Source organism: Oncorhynchus kisutch, linkage group LG3 (assembly GCF_002021735.2).
Source record: "Oncorhynchus kisutch isolate 150728-3 linkage group LG3, Okis_V2, whole genome shotgun sequence".
In the NCBI taxonomy this organism is placed as follows: Eukaryota; Metazoa; Chordata; class Actinopteri; order Salmoniformes; family Salmonidae; genus Oncorhynchus; species Oncorhynchus kisutch.
Window position 1 is genome coordinate 16,047,266 of NC_034176.2, and position 20,477 is coordinate 16,067,742.

The window sequence follows — 20,477 nt, forward strand, 5'->3', positions numbered from 1 at the left end:
TAGGCCAATTGTGCCGCCCCACGGACCTCCCGGTCACGGCCGGTTACGACAGAGCCTGGGCACGAACCTAGAGTCTCTGGTGGCGTTGCAGTACAGCGCCACCCAGGAGGCCCTCTTTGAGTCTTAACTCCTACCCTACCATAACGATGTTATAACCGGTTATATTGCCCAGTGAGGGAATTTCATAGTTATTACAGGCCTACCTGAAAACAGTTTTTGAGCCAGTCTCCTACAGCAGGAAAATAATCCTGCAGCAACAGGAAGTGTGAATCATTATGTGGATTATAATGAATTTACATTTTTGTAGGTGTTGACACATTCATTTTGTAAGGGAAAATAAAGTCTGAAATTTAAAAGTGGAAATTAAAAACTTTAGAAGCCTTTTTAAACCTCAAATATACTGCAAGTTTTAAATTCCCTTTGTTGCAGTAAAGTTCTCCTGCAACAAGGTGATCAAGTGAAGATTGTACATCTGTTGTGCACTGACATGAACTTTGTGGGTTCATTGTATGGCATACTGTACTGTGTCTGTTTCTGTTTCCTGCTGGGAGACCCCCTGAGTCTTACTGTATAACGCCAGGGACACTGCAGCTAGGCTGCTTTCACGTCCTCAGACATGCCACAGGGAGCATGCAGAGTGTGTGTGTATACTGTGTGTGTATATGGTTGGATAGGAGGAGCTCACTGAGTTGTTTTTCTTAAACCATATAAACAACTACAGTACATACATATACAGTATATATAATGACATAGTATGCACTTGGCCTATATATCAATACCTTTAAATCATCAGGTAAAGTAGGCCTATATCATAATATATCTAAATATATATATCATAATATATCTAAATCATTAGTACCTCTAATAAAGCTGATTCTAACTATTATTACCCCACACAGCTTCAACATATCCTCCTGGAATCACCATCGGCAATATGCTTTCAAATTCAGTCCAAACCTGACAGAGGAAAGACTCAGTGAGTTCTGTGTGGGTTTTCCCTGCTAATTTGCGTTTGTGTGTGTATTTGTGTGTGTGTATGTGTGTGTGAGCAGCTGTGTGCCTCTGGTAGCAACTGCCTACGGCGAGAGCACGGGATGCTAATCCTGTATCTGCCTCCCGGTGTCTTGGCAGATGTGGGGGAACCTTTCAACCCTTGTAGTGTGCCGTGGGGCACAAACACTTGCCCGCCCGCACTGCTACCGTGGTCATGTTCTACAGTTCCTCCATACTATAACCTATTAGCTTTCATCTGTGTCAGTCTTACTGTAGAGGGTGTCCATGAGGTAGCTTTCAATTGGCAGCAACGAGAGGTGGCGTAAGGGGAGAAAATAGCCTTTGACTGCCATTAGGGTTGAGCATGCATATGTCTACAAATGTACATCAATGTCTAGGGTGAAGAGAATTCTTTCTCTATCATCTGCTTCATGTATTTGTTCATCATGACAGGCACTTGGTTATAGAATGGATTAAGCAAAACAAAACAGACACTACATTTCCAAAGGTATGTGGACACCCCTTCAAATGAGTGGATTCGGCTATTTCAGCATAAAATCGAGCACACCGCCATGCAATCTCCATAGACAAACATGATTGGTACTTGGTTACAGAATGGATTAAGTATATAGTTACATGTACTGACATCGGAAATAGCCCAAATATTGAAAAGAAAAGTAGAGTTTACACGTACCGAAATCAATCTCCATGACTGCCAATCAAAATGAAGTCAATTAATGAATTTAATAACTGGCAATACTTGCGTACATCTATTCAGTGAGAGGATATACATCAAATCACATCGAAGCATGTCAGGACCATTTTCCAGGCTGTTACCTGTTAAAATGACTGATTCATCACAGGTAAAGTGAGATAGCTACCCCTCTCCAACAAACTGCTAGACAATGTATGGGGAGACTGAAAATTCCTTAATGGATTTGTCTAAATGGATTATGAAAAAAATACAAACACATGTCAGATAGAAAAGTAAAATCTACAACCAAGACTGTCCACCACCATAAACATTTCATTTCAACAGTCTGGTCACATTCATCTGAGGTCGGTGTCTGGCAAAGACAAGGTCTTAATCCTTTGGTTTCATGACCACCAGCCCTGGGCCTCTGAAGTGTTTATTAAGGGGTCTGCTGAGGAGGAGTGGTGGGGTGACAGGTGGTCAATAAATACTCCTATCCACCTCAACAACAGAGGGGTGGCCATAGAGCAAACAGCCGGCCAGTCACTACCACAATCCATCTGTGAGTACAGGAGGTCTTTACACTGTATGGTCTGTAACAATTGACTGGTATACCATTTGGACTTGTCAATTCTTCTGGCTACGCCTCTTTCCTTTGACTGCATCACAGCTGTGGCAATAATCCTATTAACACACCCCCTCTTTTGCTTTATTAGATGTAGGACATTCACCATGGAACCAGCGGGCCACCAAGACTCCCTCTCCTCAGTGGTTTCTGTAGCATCAGCTAATCACAGTTATTAGCTCATTTGGAGGGCTAGAATGAGGAACGTCTCTCTTGCTGTGGTGTTGTTTGACCTCCCTGGCCCTCCCACCTCTGACCACCCGCTCTCTGAGAATGTGCTCGTTAGGAGAGACCCAGTTCCCCCCTGCTGTACTCCAGCACAGTCGTCCGCATCATTAGAGACAGGTAGAGACAGAGGTAAAGGACTGCCATGGCTACAATGCCACTGCTCATGGCTAGGAGATGTGCTGGAGAGTTTCAGACCAGCAGTCTTGAAGACAATTATGAACCGGAACAGGTCCTAACCTACCCACCCACCCATAGACTGGAGGTTGTTCCAAAGCAAACCCCAATCAGCTCAGAGCTATGGTGCCACTATGGCAATGAGCTAGTATCAAGTATGTCTGGGCACAGTACTCTGTGGGGGCTGGGGGAAGGTTGAGTGGGTAAAGGCGATTCCACTTTCCTGCTTGTGAAAACAGGGCAGAGAGGTGTATGGCTGTGATGGTGTTTTGACCAGCTAGAGAGCGGGGTAGTACCATGGGTCCCAGACACAGCCCTCGTACATTGATCAATGAATCATTGATCTGCTGCTTCTCTGCTACAGGAAGGGTGAATAGAACAAGGAGGGATTATTATACTGTCAGACCAATAACTGTGTGTTCATAGTCTTCTGCTTTGCTCTTTGAGCGTAGAGATGATAGAAAGTTTAGCTGAAAATGTCACCCTTCCAATTCACACACAATTAAAGCCATTAGAGACAATTGCTTAAAATTATAGTGGATTCAATTCACACAGTCCATAACATTCACCACATATGACAATTTCTCACTATGCTTAGACCTTTCAATTTCAAGTAGAAATACTATGTGGCATAGGAAGCCTACCACATTTTCATCTCTCAAAAGCTTTATTGTCCAGGAGCTCCTCACAGAAACCCCATTAGAATGTCTCCTGCCCAAGGTAACTATGATGGCATGAAATTACTGTAGTCTCAGAAGACTCTCTCTCCCTTTCTCTCTGCCGTTCTCCTTTACCCCCCATTCAAACAGAATGTGTAACTGAATTTGAAATGCAGTGCTACGTCTTTCAAGGGCACCAGCTAATGAGAAGTTTTGCTCTGAATGGGGAGACCCCGTTGGGAAGAGCCTAAAGATGGAATCTGGGACAGGTACACCTGTCCAAATCCCCAAGACAGATGCATCATCCTCAACAGAGTCTTGGCCTGACTGCAGTTCAGCGTTGTGACTGACTGTGATTGTCTTCAGTGGGCAAATATTCACCTTCGATGGCCACTGGCACGCTGGAGAAGTGTGCTCTTCATGGATGAACCCCGGTTTAAACTGTACTGGGCAGATGGCAGACAGTGTGCAACGGGGTTATGGTATGGGCAGGCATAAGCTACAGACAACGAACACATTTTCATTTTATCGATGGCAATTTCAATGCACAGAGATACTGTGACAAGATACTGAGGCCCATTGTCGTTCCATTCATCTTCTGCCATCACCTCATGTTTCAGCATGATATTGTCGCAAGGATCTGTACACAATTCCTGAAAGCTGAAAATGTCCCAGTTCTTCCATGGACTGCATAATCACCAGACATGTCACCTATTGAGCATGTTTGGGATGCTCTGGATTGATGTGTACAACAGCGTGTTCCAGTTCTCGCCAATATCCAGCAACTTTGCACAGCCATTGAAGAGGATCGGACAACATTCCACAGGCCACAATCAATAGCCTGAGGCTAATAGTGGTCACACCAGATACTGACTGGTTTTCTGATCAATGCCCCTACCTTAAAAAAAAAAGTATCTCTGACCAACAGATGCATATCTATATTCCCAGTCATGTAAAATCTATAGATTAGGGCCTAATTTATTTATTTCAATTGACTGATTTCCTCATATGAACTGTAACTCAGTAAAATCTTTGAAATTGTTGGATGTTGCATTTATATTTTTGTTCGGTGTACATTAGGGCTTAAGCTGAAAATAAAAACCACAAGGGTCTAGTGGGGAATATAAAGTGACAATTAGATTGAGCAGGAGGTGGTGGGCTGGATTAGACTGGCGTGAGGTGAGAGGCATGGAGACTGGAGAGGACAGAGATGGGATGGGGGTGGAGCCCGTGGAAACAGGTACACTTGACAGTTGGCGGTCCGGTCAAGGGATCATCTGAGGGTCAGAGATGTTGAAAGGAGTCAAAAGGTTTGTGTCCGAGGGGTTCTCCTTTTAATCAGGGGCACTGAGGAGAGAGCACTGCAGCCTGTGGGCCTTCAGCCGCTGTTAACCACTGTCAGACTAATGGTAAGGGGCTCTGGGTTTGAATAAATGGAGCTAGCTTGTTACCAGAGTCCTAATTAATGTATGTGGCAGGGGTGTGAGGGGTTCTGCATTTTAATGAGGGATATGAGAGTGTGTGTGTATGCGGGAGGTGAAAGGGTTTTGAAGCATGGGGCTGAGTGGGATGAGATGATTGGGTAGGGAATAGTGGCCCAAGTGCACAGGGTGATAAACCAATATTTCTGTCTGATGTGACAGTTGTTTGTGTAATTGTTGACAAGCCGAGACACCAAAAACAGAACTTTTGACCATCTCTCCTTTCTTCTCTTCTCCTCTCCTTTTTTTCTCCTCTCCAGGCTGTTATGTCTGGGTCTCTGAAAGATTCCCCCTGGAGCTCTGAGCGAGGCCTCACCCTAGATGACCTGGTCTGGCTGCTCCCTGTTCCCACTGACCTTTGGGCAGAGGACACATCTCTGGCTGCAAGCACAGCATATGGTCCGTAGGCCACAACATTGTCTGAGCCAGTCGTGTTAGGTTTGTGGAGTGGAGAGACAGCATTGTTGCATGTGTCATCAAGACTAGACGTGTGTCAAAGTAAAGAGATGGCCAATGGGGGGCGGGACCTTCCAAACTGCCCAAGCTCTCTCCCACATACCTCTGTGTCGCCTGTAAATGCCCACTCCACAAATACATTAGTGTTTTTAACAATAGAATTGACAGGTATTATTATTTCATATATATTTTTACAAAGCTTGATATTGATCTCATTATCATGGTTATCAAGTAAGTGTAAATAGTGTCCATAAACATTGTTCAAATATAGGTAGAATTACTTGGGCTGAAATGGGCTAAATGCTTTGGTTCTTTGGTCTGTCATGGGACATTTTGTTTGAAATTTCAAATTGCTGACTTTGATCAATGGAAATTATTTTTAAAGGTTGAAGCTCTTCCACATCAAAATGATTATCTCTCAGAGACTTACCCAGTGTACTGATGTCCTGTGCTAACAAATTCTGTTCCTCTTCTGCAGTCCATACCTGGAAACTGTTGCAATCTATTTAGAAAAACTGACTTGTGCCTATAGTGTCACGAATTTAGACTGAACAACCATACCATAAAAATATACCTGGTAGAGCTCTCTGCAGAATTAACTAAACACTACTTCTAGTTTTGACATCACCTACAGTAACAGTCAAAAGTGTGGACACACCTACTGTACTCTTTCAAGGGTTATTCTTTATTTTTACTATCTTCTACATTGTAGAATAATAATATTTCAAAAAAACTGAAATAACACATACGGAATCATGTAGTAAAAAAAGTGTTAAACAAACCTAAATATTTTTATATTTGAGATTCTTCAAAGTAGTCACCCTTTGCCTTGATGACAGCTTTGCACACTATTGGTATTCTCTCAACCAGCTTCATGAGGTAGTCACCTGGAATGCATTTCAATTAACAGGTGTGTCATGACTTCTGCCGAAGTCGATGCCTCTCCCTGTTCGAGTGGTGCTCGGCGGTCGACGTCACCGGTCTTCTAGCCATCATTGATCCATTTTTCATTTTCCATTGGTTTTGTCTTGTCTTCCTACACACCTGGTTTCAATCCCATTCATTACCTGTTGTGTATTTAACCCTCTGTTTCCCATCATGTCTTTGTCAAAAATGGTTTTATGTTCAGTTTCGTGTTGTTTGTATTTGGTGCGTGACGGGTCCTCATACCCAATTTGTTTCTTTTGTATTTATGGTTTTGGAGTTATGTTTTTTAACATTTTAATTACTCCATTTTACCAAGTTTAATTCTCATGCGCCTGACTTCCCTGCCACATATACACACGATTGTGACAAAGTATGCCTTGTTAAAAGTTACATTTCTGGAATTTATTTCCTTCTTAATACGTTTGATCCAATCAGTTGTGTTGTGACAAGGTAGGGGTGGTATACAGAAGATATCCCTATTTAGTAAAAGACCAAGTCCATATTATGTCAAGAACAGCTCGAAAAAGCAAAGAGAAACGACAGTCCATCATAACTTTAAGACATGAAGGTCAATCAATCTGGAAAATTTCAAGAACTATGAACATTTATTCAAGTGCAGTCACAAAAACCATCAAGTGCTATGATGAAACTGGCTCTCGTGAGGACCACAACAGGAAAGGAGAACCAGGGTTACCTCTACTACAGAGGATAAGTTCATTAGAGTTACTAGCCTCAGAAATTGCAGCCCAAATAAATGCTTCACCAAGTTCAAGTAACAGACACAACTCAACATCAACTTTTCAGAGGAGACTGTGTGAATCAGGCCTTCATAGTCAAATTGCTGCAAAGAAACCACTACTAAAGGACACCAATAATAAGAAAGGACTTAATTGGGCCAAGAAACACGAGCAATGGACATGAGACGTGGAAATCTGTCCTTTGGTCTGACAAGTCAAAATTTGAGATTTTTGGTTACAATCACCGTGTCTTTGTGAGACGCAGAGTAAGTGAACAGATTATCTCTGCATGTGTGGTTCCCACTCTGAAGCATGGAGGAGGTGTGATGGTGTGGGGGTTCTTTGCTGGTGACACAGAATGTGATTGATTTAGAATTCAAGGCACACTTAACCAGCATGGCTATTACAACATTCTGCAGCGATACGCCATCCCATCTGGTTTGCGCTTAGTGGGACAATCATTTGATTTTCAACAGGACAATGGCGCAACGCACCACCAGGCTGTGTAAGGGCTATTTGACCAAGAAGGAGAGTGATGGAGTGCTGCATCAGATGACCTGGCCTACACAATCACCTGACCTCAACCCAATTGAGGTGGTTTGGGATGAGTTGGACGGCAGAGTGAAGGAAAAGCAGCCAACAAATGCTCAGCATATATTCTTCAAGAATGTTGGATAAGTATTCCAGGTGAAGTTGGTTGAGGGAATGCCTAAAGTATGCAAAGCTGTCATCAAGGCTATATCTCTCATCATTACTCAATGCCTAGGTTTACCTCCAATGTACTCTCATCCTACCATACCCCTGTCTGTACATTATGCCTTGAATCTATTATCTCATGCCCAAAAACCTGCTCCTTTTAGCCGTACCCTCATCCTACTCCTCCTCTGTTCCTCTGGTGATGTAGAGGTTGATCCAGGCCCTGCAGTGCCTAGCTCCACTCATACTCCCCAGGTGCTCTCATTTGTTGACTTCTGTAACCATAAAAGCCTTGCTTTCATGCATGTTAACATCAGAAGCCAGGAGACCCTAAGCTTGTTTTAGTCACTGCTTTAGCACACTCTGCCAACCCGGATGTCCTAGCCGTGTCTGAATCCTGGCTTAGGAAGTCCACCAAAAACCCTGACATTTCCATCCCTAACTGTAACATTTTCCGACAAGATAGAACTGCCAAACGGGGCGGTGTTGCAATCTACTGCAGAGATAGCCTGCAGAGTTCTGTCTTACTATCCAGGTCTGTACCCAAACAATTTGAACTTCTACTTTTAAAAATCCATCCATTCCAGAAACAAGTCTCTCACTGTTGCCGCTTGCTATAGACCACCCTCTGCTGTGCCCTGGACACCATATGTGAATTGATTGCCCCCCATCTATCTTCAGAGGTCGTGCTGCTAGGTGACCTAGGTGACGTAAACTGTGACATGCTTAACACCCCGGCCGTCCTACAATCTAAGCTCGATGCCCTCAATCTCACACAAATGATCAATGAACCCACCAGGTACAACCCCAAATCCGTAAACACGGGCACCCTCATAGATATCATCCTGACCAACTTGCCCTCCAAATACACCTCTGCTGTTTTCAACCAAGATCTCAGCGATCACTGCCACATTGCCTGCATCCGTAATGGGTCTGCGGTCAAATGACCTCCACTCATCACTGTCAAACGCTCCCTAAAACACCAGCGAGCAGGCCTTTCTTATCGACCTGGCCCGGGTATCCTGGAAGGACATTGACCTCATCCCGTCAGTAGAGGATGCCTGGTTATTCTTTAAAAGTGCCTTCCTCACCATCTTAAATAAGCATTCCCCATTCAAAAAAATGTAGAACCAGGAACAGATATAGCCCGTGGTTCTCTCCAGACCTGACTGCCCTTGACAAGCACAAAAACATCCTGTGGCGTTTTGCAATAGCATCGAACAGCCCCCGCGATATGCAACTTTTCAGGGAAGTTAGGAACAAATATACAAAGGCAGTTAGGAAAGCTAAGGCTAGCTTTTTTCAAACAGAAATTTGAATCCTGTAGCACAAACTCAATAAAGTTCTGGGACACTGCAAAGTCCATGGAGAATAAGAGCACCTCCTCCCAGCTGCCCACTGCACTGAGGCTAGGAAACACTGTCACCACCGATAAATCCACTATAATTGAGAATATCAATAAAACATTTCTACGGCTGGCCATGCTTTCCACCTGGCTACCCATACCCCGGTCAACAGCCCTGTGCTCCCCACAGCCACACGCCCAAACCTGCCCCACTTTTCCTTCATCCAGATAGCTGATGTTCTGAAAGAGCTGCAAAATCTGGATCCCTACAAATCAGCCAGGCTAGAAAATCTGGACCCTCTCTTTCTAAAATTATCTGCCAAAATTGTTGCAATATTACGAGCCTGTTCAACCTCTCTTTCGTATCGTCTGAGATTCCCATAGATTGGAAAGCTGCAGTGGTCATCCCCCACTTCAAAGGGGGAGACACTCTAGAACCAAACTGCTACTGACCTATATCTATTCTACCCTGCCCTTGTAAGGTCTTCGAAAGCCAAGTTAACAAACAGATCTCCGACCATTTCAAACCCCACTGTACCTTCTCCGCTATGCAATCTGGTTTCAGAGCTGGTCATGGGTGCACCTCAGTCACGCTCAAGGTCCTAAACGATATCATAACTTCCATCGATAAGAGACATTACTGTGCAGCCGTATTCATCGACCTGGCTAAGGCTTTCAACTGTCAATCACCGCCTGTTCGCCTGGTGTCGCCTGGTTTATCAAATACTTATCTGATAGAGTTCAGTATGTCAAATCGGAGGGCCTGTTGTCCGGACAGTCTCTATGGGTGTGCCACAGGGTTCAATTCTCGGGCCGACTCTCTTCTCTGTATACATCAATGATGTCGCTCTGGCTGCGGGTGATTCTTTGATCCACCTCTATGCAGACGACACCATTCTGTATACCTCTGGTCATTCTTTGGACACTGTGTTAACTAACCTCCAGATGAGCTTCAATGCCATACAACTCTCCTTCCGTGGCCTCCAACTGCTCTTAAATGTAAATAAAACTAAATGCATGCTCTTCAACCGATCGATCACCTGCCCGCTCTTCCAGCATCACTACTCTGGAAGGTTCTGACTTAGAATATGTGGACAACTACAAATACCTAGGTGTCTGGTTAGACTGTAAACTCTCCTTCCAGACTCACATTAAACATCTCCAATCCAAAATTAAATCTAGATTATGCTTCCTATTTCGCACAAAGCATCCTTCACTCATGCTGCCAAACATACCTTCGTAAAACTGACCATCCTACCGATCCTCGACTTCGGTGATGTCATTTACAAAATAGCCTCCAACACTCGACTCAACAAATTGGATGCAGTCTATCACAGTGCCATCCGTTTTGTCACCAAAGCCCCATACCTGTATACTACCCACGACTGCGACCTGTACGTTCTCGTTGGCTGGCCCTCACTTTATACTCGACGCCAAACCCACTGACTCCAGGTCATCTACAAGTCTCTGCTAGGTAAAGCCCCACCTTATCTCAGCTCACTGGTCACCATAGCAGCACCCACCCATAGCACGCTCTCCAGCAGGTATATCTCACTGGTCACTCCCAAAGCCAATTCTTCCTTTGGCCGCCTCTCCTTCCAGTTCTCTGCTGCCAATGACTGTAACGAACTGCAAAAATCACTAAAGCTGGAGACTCTTACCTCCCTCACTAGCTTTAAGCACCAGCTGTCAGAGCAGCTCACAGATCACTGCACCTGTAAATAGCTCATCTCTAAATAGCCCATCCAATCTACCTCATCCCCTTACTGTATTTATTTATTTATCTTGCTCCTTTGCACCCCAGTATCTCTACTTGCACATTCATCTTCTGCACATTCTACCATTCCAGTGTTTAATTGCTACATTGTAATTACTTCGCCACCATGGCCTATTTATTGCCTTATCTCTCTTATCCTACCTCATTTGCACATTCTACATATATTTTTCTACTGTATTATTGATTGTATGTTTGTTTATTCCATGTGTAACTCTGTGTTGTTGTATGTGTCGAACTGCTTTGCTTTATCTTGGCCAGGTCGCAGTTGCAAATGAGAACTTGTTTTCAACTAGCCTACCTGGTTAAATAAAGGTGGAATAAAATCTAATAAAAAAGTCTCCCGAGTGGCGCAGCAGTCTATGGCTCTGCAGCTCAGTGTTTGATGCATCACTACAAACACCCTGGTTTGAATCCAGGCTGTATCACAACCGGCTGTGATTGGTGGTACTATAGGGCGGCGCACAATTGGCCCAGCGTCGTCCGGGTTTGGCCAGTGTAGGCCGTCATCGTAAATAAGAATTTGTTCTTAACTGACTTGCCTAATTAAATAAAGTTTACATTTAAAAAATAAAAACATTTACAAAAATGTAATAACTTATTTTATAGTTTTGATGTCTTCACTATTATTCTACAATGTAGAAAATAGTAAAAATAAGGAAAAACCCTGGAATGAGTGAGTGTGTCCAAACTTTTGACTGGTACTGTAAACATCCACCCTCTTCTCCCTTCTTGGACCACAGAGATTTTTATGTCAATGTTTTATTCGCCATTCAATACAGATAAACATCAGATGTATAACAAACACATTTCCCCATAGTCTTACATGGTCTAAGTATTACCCATGTAGTTGTGTCCATGGTCATACAGGCTAGGGGTAGCTTTTTCCACCTACTGTACATGTTGTCCATGTACCTTAAAGGGGAAGTCAGTCCCCCCTGTATTCCCAACAACAAAAATACAAAATAGCAAGTATAAAATGCAAAATAGCAAGTATAAAATGCAAAATAGCAAGTATAAAATACAAAATAGCATAACCTATCACTGTTCTGGACCCATTTTGAGGAACTTAAATGTTGTTCTTGCTCGTCCTCCAATGTAAAGTGCCATTATAAAATGTTAAGGGCTTTTCCCTCTTTCATGTCAAAATCACATGCCGTTATGCCAAATGGTTTTGTGAACATAAATTCTGGTGAAGGATTAACATATTTAACTGGTGATGACATGCATTGTGGCCATGGTGATACAATGATACTAACCAGACAGGCGTATAGCAAATACAGGCGTCTATACATGTATGAAATACAGTGACTACTGTGCATTTGCTTTCAAAGCTCAAAACACTCAATTCACATAACATTTGGTCATCATCAATGTTCAATAAGTATTGTAGTATTTGGGGGAAAATAAGACACACATCCTCAATATATATAAAATCATAATATGTGACATTGCATTATCATGACCTACTATAATTATTTACACTGTGACACAACAAAGGCCAAATGCCAATAACATTTCACATGACATTTGCCTTGATGTTGCGTATTATAATGCATTTATTTTTTAAATCAATTGAATTGTGTATTTGTATTGTGTGTCAAAATAGCAATAGTATATTGGTGTGTAATTCTAATGACAAAGGTCAACAATAATAATTTATGATGCTATTTTGATATTTTCAAATCAATTAAAAGCCTACATGTATTATGATGCTCTGAGGGAAAGAACTCAAATGTTACCTCAGAACAGATTTTCTACACCTCTGTAATGAGTGTTTTATTGCGTAATTAATGGATGTGTGTGTGTGTGATTGTGTTTGTCTGCGCTCGCTTATGTGTTTGTGTGTGCGTGATTGTGTGTGTGTGTACGTGATTGCGTGTGTATGTGTGCAGAATTGTGTGTGTGTGTGTGTGCGTGCGTGCGTGTGTGTGTGTGTGTGTGTGTGTGTGTGTATGAATCAGAGAGAGTGAGAATGACAACGGTAATCAGGAGTAAACAAAAATCGCTACACAATTACAAAGCGTGTTCATTGTCCTTACTGTACAATTATACAAGCAACCAGAGACAAGCAGTATATATGTCAAACACAAGTCAGAGCCATGTCTCCCCTGCTTTTTGAATATGCTTCACTTTAACAGGATGTTCATCCATTGATACCAGCTCTCGGAAATATCACACTAAATAGACGTGTCCTTGCATGGACTTAACCTCTGAATTTGGTTTTTAAAAGATTTTCGCAGAGCATACTAGATATAAAAGTATTACGTAGCTTTATCCCTTACAATTCCTAAACTCTCTCCGTTTTCATTGGCCTGAAGTGTCTGTGTTTGAATCAAAATGTCTGAATAGGTTTTGAGGTAAAATTGGAAGCAGGGTGAGTGTGGGAGGAGGTGAGAGTGGGAAACACAGTAAGAGGGAAGATTAGACTGTGGAGAAGGTAGAAGGTAGGCGTGAACCTGGAGAGCAGGTCAACCCCATAATATACCAATTTGGAGGGAGCATCATTAGAGCCATTTACCATGACTTTTCCCTACACCCTAGTAATCACACTGTAGGTTCCTCTCAAGTGCTTCGAAGAAAATGGTGGAAATCCTACAAAAGCACACTTACAATACAGTACTTTCAGAGAGAAAGCCTGGGCTGTTATTACATCACTATGGAATGCATAGGCGTCTCCTTTATATCTGTAGGCTCTATGGGCTCTGTAGAGAAGAAGGGAAAAGATGGAGATGTTCACGCTGGCAGCCCTGAGCCACATTTTGCCCCATTGTTTTATTTCTCTGAATAGAAGTGGTTGGATGCTGTTTGAATGACATCACGGGCGATGAACGGCGATGTGAGGACCTGCTTTACATTTCTACTTTTTGCTCCGCCTTACTCGAGCCTGGAACATTTGTAGAAGGTGGTGAATGGCATTTTTTTAGGGTCAAGTGAGACGGCACAGCGAGAGAGAGGTAAAAGAGGATGGGTAAGTGCCTCATTGCTCTTGATATACGCAAGTAAAGGAAAGAGAGGTGAAGGCCTTGTTTGTAGTTCTCTGTGGCTCAAAGTCCTACACACACCTTTAAAGCCTCCTGCACCACTAATGTGCTGTTGGTGTGGGTATGACATCATCTGCATTCAATCAGATAGGCCTGTCAATGACGCAAGTATAGAGAGATGGTGGAAGAATACGAACTGTGGCCATGTTAGAATGGCAAAGGTAAAACAAAGCAACAAAGAAGGCAGGGAATATGAACGGTATTATACAGTTGCAGACGTGTCACGGTTTTGATTCACGTTGTGATGAAAAGACCTGAGATTGGAGGAAATCCTGGGCTTGGAAGAAAAAAAAGCCCTATCCTTGCTGATGCTATTTTAATTAAATAGTTGCTAGGTTACACAGAGCAAGACGGCAGGGGTGTGTGGTGGCAGAGGCACATGTTGAGGGGGGTGGTAGTGGTGGGGGATAAGGGAGGGGTTTGTTTGAGGAGGGGACTTGTCCCCAAACAATGAACGCACATCCCTTTTTACAAACCCAATCCATAATAATAATTTCAAGTTAGACGTATTGACATGTAATACAGTGCTCTCTTTCTCTCCCTCCTTCCACCCTTTCTCTCTTTCCCCATCTCTCTCGTTCCCATCTCTCTCTCTCTCTCTCTCACCCTCTTTCCCATCTCTCTCTCTCTCTCTCTCTCTCTCTCTCTCTCTCTCTCTCTCTCTCTCTCCCTCCATCTCTCTCTCTCTCTTTCATTTCTCTCACAGATCAGAGGGTGGGGAAGTCCCTTTTAATCTTGGTGACACCGCTTTTCACCTCCATTGGTGACTTACTGGGGGCCGGTGCTCCTGTTTCACCCTGGGATACCAGACGATGGAGGATGCCTCTAGCCCAGGTACCCTGGCAACCGTTCATGGAGCCTACAGCTCCACTCTCCAAACCTCCACCCCCTAACCCCTTCACTCCCCCAGCCCTCAACCCTCCATCCCTTCACCCAGCGTCCCCAGTCCAGGGCTCTGGCCACACATAAACCCCAGACAGGCCTCTGATGGATGGGGCTGGAGAGAGAAGAGAAGCCCTTGATGTTGGAAATAAATCTGACAGGCCCTACTGGAAGGGGCCTAATCTTTCCCAGACTAAGGATTTTTCATTTATTTTTTATTTTTATATCCTTCTCTCTCTTTATTTCCACCCCCACTCTCTTCTCTTCATCCATGTCTACAGAGATAATGCTGTAATTTACAGCCAAGCATTATGGAAGATGAATGATAGTTGCTTTTAGATTTAATACACATTAGCCTTTAACAGATAATAGCCTACTGGTAAGAGGAAAACAAAGAAATACCTTCAAAAGGAATTCGTTATTTGGTCATATTCTTCCCCTAATGTTCTAGTTATATAATTCCTGTTCTTTCATAAGATTCAAGTTGCTACTGATCAAAGTACACTGATCAATCTTCTTTTCAAAGGTACCTTGCTTTTATTTTTCATATTCATGGATAAAGTATGGTTGAGAATAGACAATAAAGCAATGCTTTTCCCATTTTTGTGACTGTGATTTTCCTGAGTGTGTACATGTGTGAAACTGGCTGTAAAGACACACTGTGGATATAATTTGAAACACACACACACACACACACACACACACACACACACACACACACACACACACACACACACACACACACACACACACACACACACACACACACACACACACACACACACACACACACACACACACACACACACACACACACACAGGTCAACAGCAGATCCACAACAGTGGTTTTAGGGCCACTGACAGTCACTCAATTAGCTAACCATTTTTAGATTGGTAAGTTAGTCTAGCCAGTTATCTAAACTTGTAATAGTCATGGCCAAACAGGGACCGGGCTTGCAAGGCACGTGCCCAGGGACCCTGACCTCCAAGGGGCCACCACTGATTTTGTTAGTCACTCTCACTCAGGTATCATTAACATGGCAAAATGTGTAGAATTGTAGGAAATTTGCTTTAAATCTGCTAAGATTTCTCTTCACCCCATGGCAAAATGGGTAGAACTGCAGAAAACTTGCTTTAAAACTGCAACAAAAAAAAAAAAATCTCTACCCCATGGCAAAATGTGTGGAATTGGAAATTAACTTTACACGTACATTCTTATCTCCCCAGTCAAAAGGTGGGCCACTAAAAATGTTTGCTCGCCTGTTTAGGGCCCCCAAAATGCAAGAGTGGTTTGGTTCTGCATGCATCCGCCAGCTCCGCGCTATAGCAGAGGATCAGCCTTGCGGACAGTGGAGTGTGCAGTGCAGGAATGGCCAGTCTCCACAGTCTCCCCTGGGAACCTCCATTGACTCTTCTGAATGGCCCTAATGACCTGAGCTGCTCCCAGGCCGCCGGCCAACGCTCTAACAGGTGGCATGGCATGCAGGGGTGAAAGATCAAGTCAATGTGTGTGTCAATATGTTACCTAACACAATCAAAGCAGTAAATGGACTCTAAAACACAACCTTTTTCATTTTTGTCAAACAGGCTAATTTCAAGTTGTATTTTCAATGACATGAATTACCTCTGCAGAAATTACATTCGTATGTGTTTATTTTGGTTCGTTAGGTCAAGTCAACCTTATTGAAAATGAATGGATAAAACCAAACAAATACAGTAATCAGAATAAGAGCTCAACCATGCTGTACACGGAGATGAGATTTGGACCCCACATGTTTTTTTACACGATGGTGTAGAAATGAAAGCCTAGATTTAATCAGATCAGGCGGTAGCTGAAGATAGGCGACACCCGCATAGCTGATGTTTAGGTGGTGTCGGAGGTGGAAATGCATTGGAGTTGAGCAGCTGCTCTTAAATTTTTTTTTTATCCCTTTTTCTCCCCAATTTCGTGGTGTCCAATTGTTGTAGTAGCTACTATCTTGTCTCATCGCTACAACTCCCGTACGGGCTCGGGAGAGACGAAGGTTGAAAGTCATGCGTCCTCCGATACACAACCCAACCTAGCCGCACTGCTTCTTAACACAGCGCGCATCCAACCCGGAAGCCAGCCGCACCAATGTGTCGGAGGAAACACCGTGCACCTGGCAACCTTGGTTAGCGCGCACTGCGCCCGGCCCGCCACAGGAGTCGCTGGTGCGCGATGAGACAAGGACATCCCTACCGACCAAGCCCTCCCTAACCCGGACGACGCTAGGCCAATTGTACGTCGCCCCATGGACCTCCCGGTCACGGCCGGTTACGACAGAGCCTGGGCGCGAACCCAGAGTCTCTGATGGCACAGCTGGCGCTGCAGTACAGCACCCTTAACCACTGCGCCACCCGGGAGGCGTGAGCAGCTGCTCTTGGGATCATTGTCATGCAGCCACACCCGTCTCACTCGCGTTAGAAGTTCAGAACGAGAAAGTGTATCCTATATAGAAATAATGACGCTCAAATTTAAAATCCTTAAACAAAAGAATGATGATTTCGATCAGCCTAATGGAGGTGTAGATTACATCTATCAGCCTAATGGAGGTGTAGATTACATCTATCAGCCTAATGGAAGTGTAGATTACATCTATCAGCCTAATGGAGGTGTAGATTACATCTATCAGCCTAATGGAGGTGTAGATTACATCTATCAGCCTAATGGAGGTGTAGATTACATCTATCAGCCTAATGGAGGTGTAGATTACATCTATCAGCCTAATGGAGGTGTAGATTACATCTATCAGCCTAATGGAGGTGTAGATTACATCTATCAGCATAATGGAGGTGTAGATTACATCTATCAGCCTAATGGAGGTGTAGATTACATCTATCAGCCTAATGGAGGTGTAGATTACATCTATCAACCTAATGGAGGTGTAGATTACATCTATCAGCCTAATGGAGGTATCGATTACATCTATCAGCCTAATGGAGGTGTAGATTACATCTATCAGCCTAATGGAGGTGTAGATTACATCTATCAACCTAATGGAGGTGTAGATTACATCTATCAACCTAATGGAGGTGTAGATTACATCTCACATCCCAGTGTTCCAACTTGTAAACAAGGCTGCATTGGATTTCTCTTTTTGCGAATCCGTGCAACCAATGGCAATACTCGCTTTAGGTATAATGCCAGGAGCCATTTGTGCATTTGACAGCTCTAACACAGTTCCCCCTCCGACACTGTCAAAACAACCGCTATGTGGATGTCGGCTAAAGCGGATCTGATTGAATAGAGCTATAAATATGGACACATACTATAAGAATTCTGTGTGTTCAGCATATTTGCCCAGATTAATAACGAAACATGAAAAAGTTGATGTGTGTATACTATCCTCTGTATGATGACATTCTATTGATCTCACTCTAATCAGAATTGAAATGACATTTCCTGAATGTATAGTAGAGTGTTAAATTGCCGTCATGAGGAACATAGGTTGATCTTCAGGAACGGTGTGAAAGGACTGGGCATGTAACACTCCAGGAATGTATTGTTCATTGTCAGCCTTGATGAAATACAGTGCTGCAAATGAACTCTTATTAGAATTAAGGCATGCAGGAAACATACCCTGTAGCACAATAATGCAGGCATCGGTCGGCTGTGTGTGTGTGTGTGTGTGTGTGTGTGTGTGTGTGTGTGTGTGTGTGTGTGTGTGTGTGTGTGTGTGTGTGTGTGTGTGTGTGTGAGCGTGTATGTGTGTGTGTGTGTGTGAGCATGTATGTGTGTGTGTGTATGTGTGAGCATGTATGTGTGTGTGTGTGTGTGTGTGTGTGTGTGTGTGTGTGTTAGTGTGTGTGTGAGCGTGTATGTGAGCGTGTATGTGTGTGTGTGGAGGAGAAGGAGGGAATGCACAGGGTTCTGGATGTTCAAGTATTGGTGTTACACACTATATCAATCTATGACAGTCTAAATCCTATCCAACCAAAATGCAATCCACAGACCAATATTTAATTGAATTAGGACAGATTACTCATTGGGTAGACTTTTTTTCCCCCACTCTCTTCGATGCAATGTAATGATAGCACACAATAGGCTTATGGATGAGGACAACACCACTATTTCCGTGATCACAATAACAATCTGTCAATCATCCTGCTGTTCCATGTGGGACACTAATATCTCATGACAAATACACCCTCATTGCCCATCCTTAAATAGCTGCATTTCAGGGTATTCAAAACATTCTTGTTATTATCATGATTGGATCTTGAAAGAAATAGAAGTGCCCTACCATTGCCAAGGAGAAACCTTGATCTTATTCTCAGGCTGAAAAAAAGATTTACTTGCATTCTTCCCCTGGTTCCATTGGATATGAACACTTTAATAAGATGCTTTCTCATTGGACATTCTGAAGGTTGAGGATTCTGCTGCTGATTTTCAGGGTTACAGTGCAGTTCTGCCCAAAGACCACTAGGGGGAAGTCAACCCTGTTTATTCACCTCAGTGAGCCGATCCCTAGAAGTGTTCAAATCTAAATGTATATATAAAAAAAAAAACATCTATTTAAAATGATCAGTTGATTGGCATTTACTTTGATGGTGTTTTCCGACATGTTGTAACAATTCTAATACATTTCCCGACTTGTTCCTTTTCAGTGTAGAAGTCTCATGAAAGCCCTATTTTTGTCCTTCTGTACTTCAATTATTTTTAGAATATGTCCTACAGAAGGGTCAACTACCAAATCTAACAGCTATTGTGTTTTCATTTTAAAATCACATTTACTGTAGTTCTGTTTTATATACTACTATGAATGATCATTATATTACTTGACTGATTACACACACACACGGGCGCACACGCACGCACGCACACACACACACACACACACACACACACACACACACACACACACACACACACACACACACACACACACACACACACACACACACACACACACACACACACAGAGCTCAGACTATCAGAAAGCTTCTAATTAAAGGCCACGCTAGAATGCACCGTAGAGACCCCAGAGGAGCCATGTTCATCTCAATGTGAATGAATGTAAGAGTACTGGTGATTACGAGGAGGGCAGCAAGACATTTCATATGGCTATGAGGAGCAAGCACACCCCAATTTGTCCATGAATAGATGTTACTATGAGCACTGTTCAAGATCATGTTTGGGCTCCCTAGGGGTGCAGCGGTCTAAGGCACTGCATCTCTGTGTTAGAGGTGTCACTACAGACACCCTGGTTTGAGTCCAGGCTGTATCACAACTGGCTGTGATTGGGAGGCCCATAGAGCAGTGCACAATTGGCCCAGTGTCGTCTGGGTTTGGCCGGTGTAGGCCGTCATTGTAAATAAGAATTTGTTCTTAAAACTGACTTGCCTAAGTTTAAAAAAAAATGTTTATCATGACTTGTTGTAAGTACTGATGTTGCCATAGCTGCTGACTGTAGTATTCATATTTCCATATTTAATCATACAATATTTTTTAGGAATCTTTTCTGAAGCACTGTAAATATTCTGGCCAAAATATTTTGTCTATATTTATTAAAATGTGATTGACTAAAATATTAAAGTTTGTACAAATACAATGTGGGTCCCTTTGCTGTACAGAACTTAGGTAAGATGAGATGGTGCGGTACATTTATGTCGACCAATGATATCATGAACATTTGGTAGAGAAACACTGCCACTAACTAAAACTTTGTTTTCTTGTTCATTCATAACAATAAAATGATTAAATGTCTCCGTTGTCATAATCAATGAAATGTCTCAATATT

The 20,477-nt window shown here is 43.0% G+C and overlaps 1 long non-coding RNA gene across 1 annotated transcript in view; it reads left to right on the plus strand.

Moving 5' to 3' along the window:
* Positions 1–15,386, plus strand: part of LOC116364961 (uncharacterized) — a 51,728-nt gene extending 36,342 nt beyond the window's left edge. The window contains exons 2-3 of the long non-coding RNA XR_004208036.1: positions 5,115–5,253; positions 14,540–15,386. This is a non-coding gene — a long non-coding RNA (uncharacterized LOC116364961). The remainder of the gene's footprint in view (positions 1–5,114; positions 5,254–14,539) is intronic.
* Positions 15,387–20,477: the final 5,091 nt, after the last annotated feature.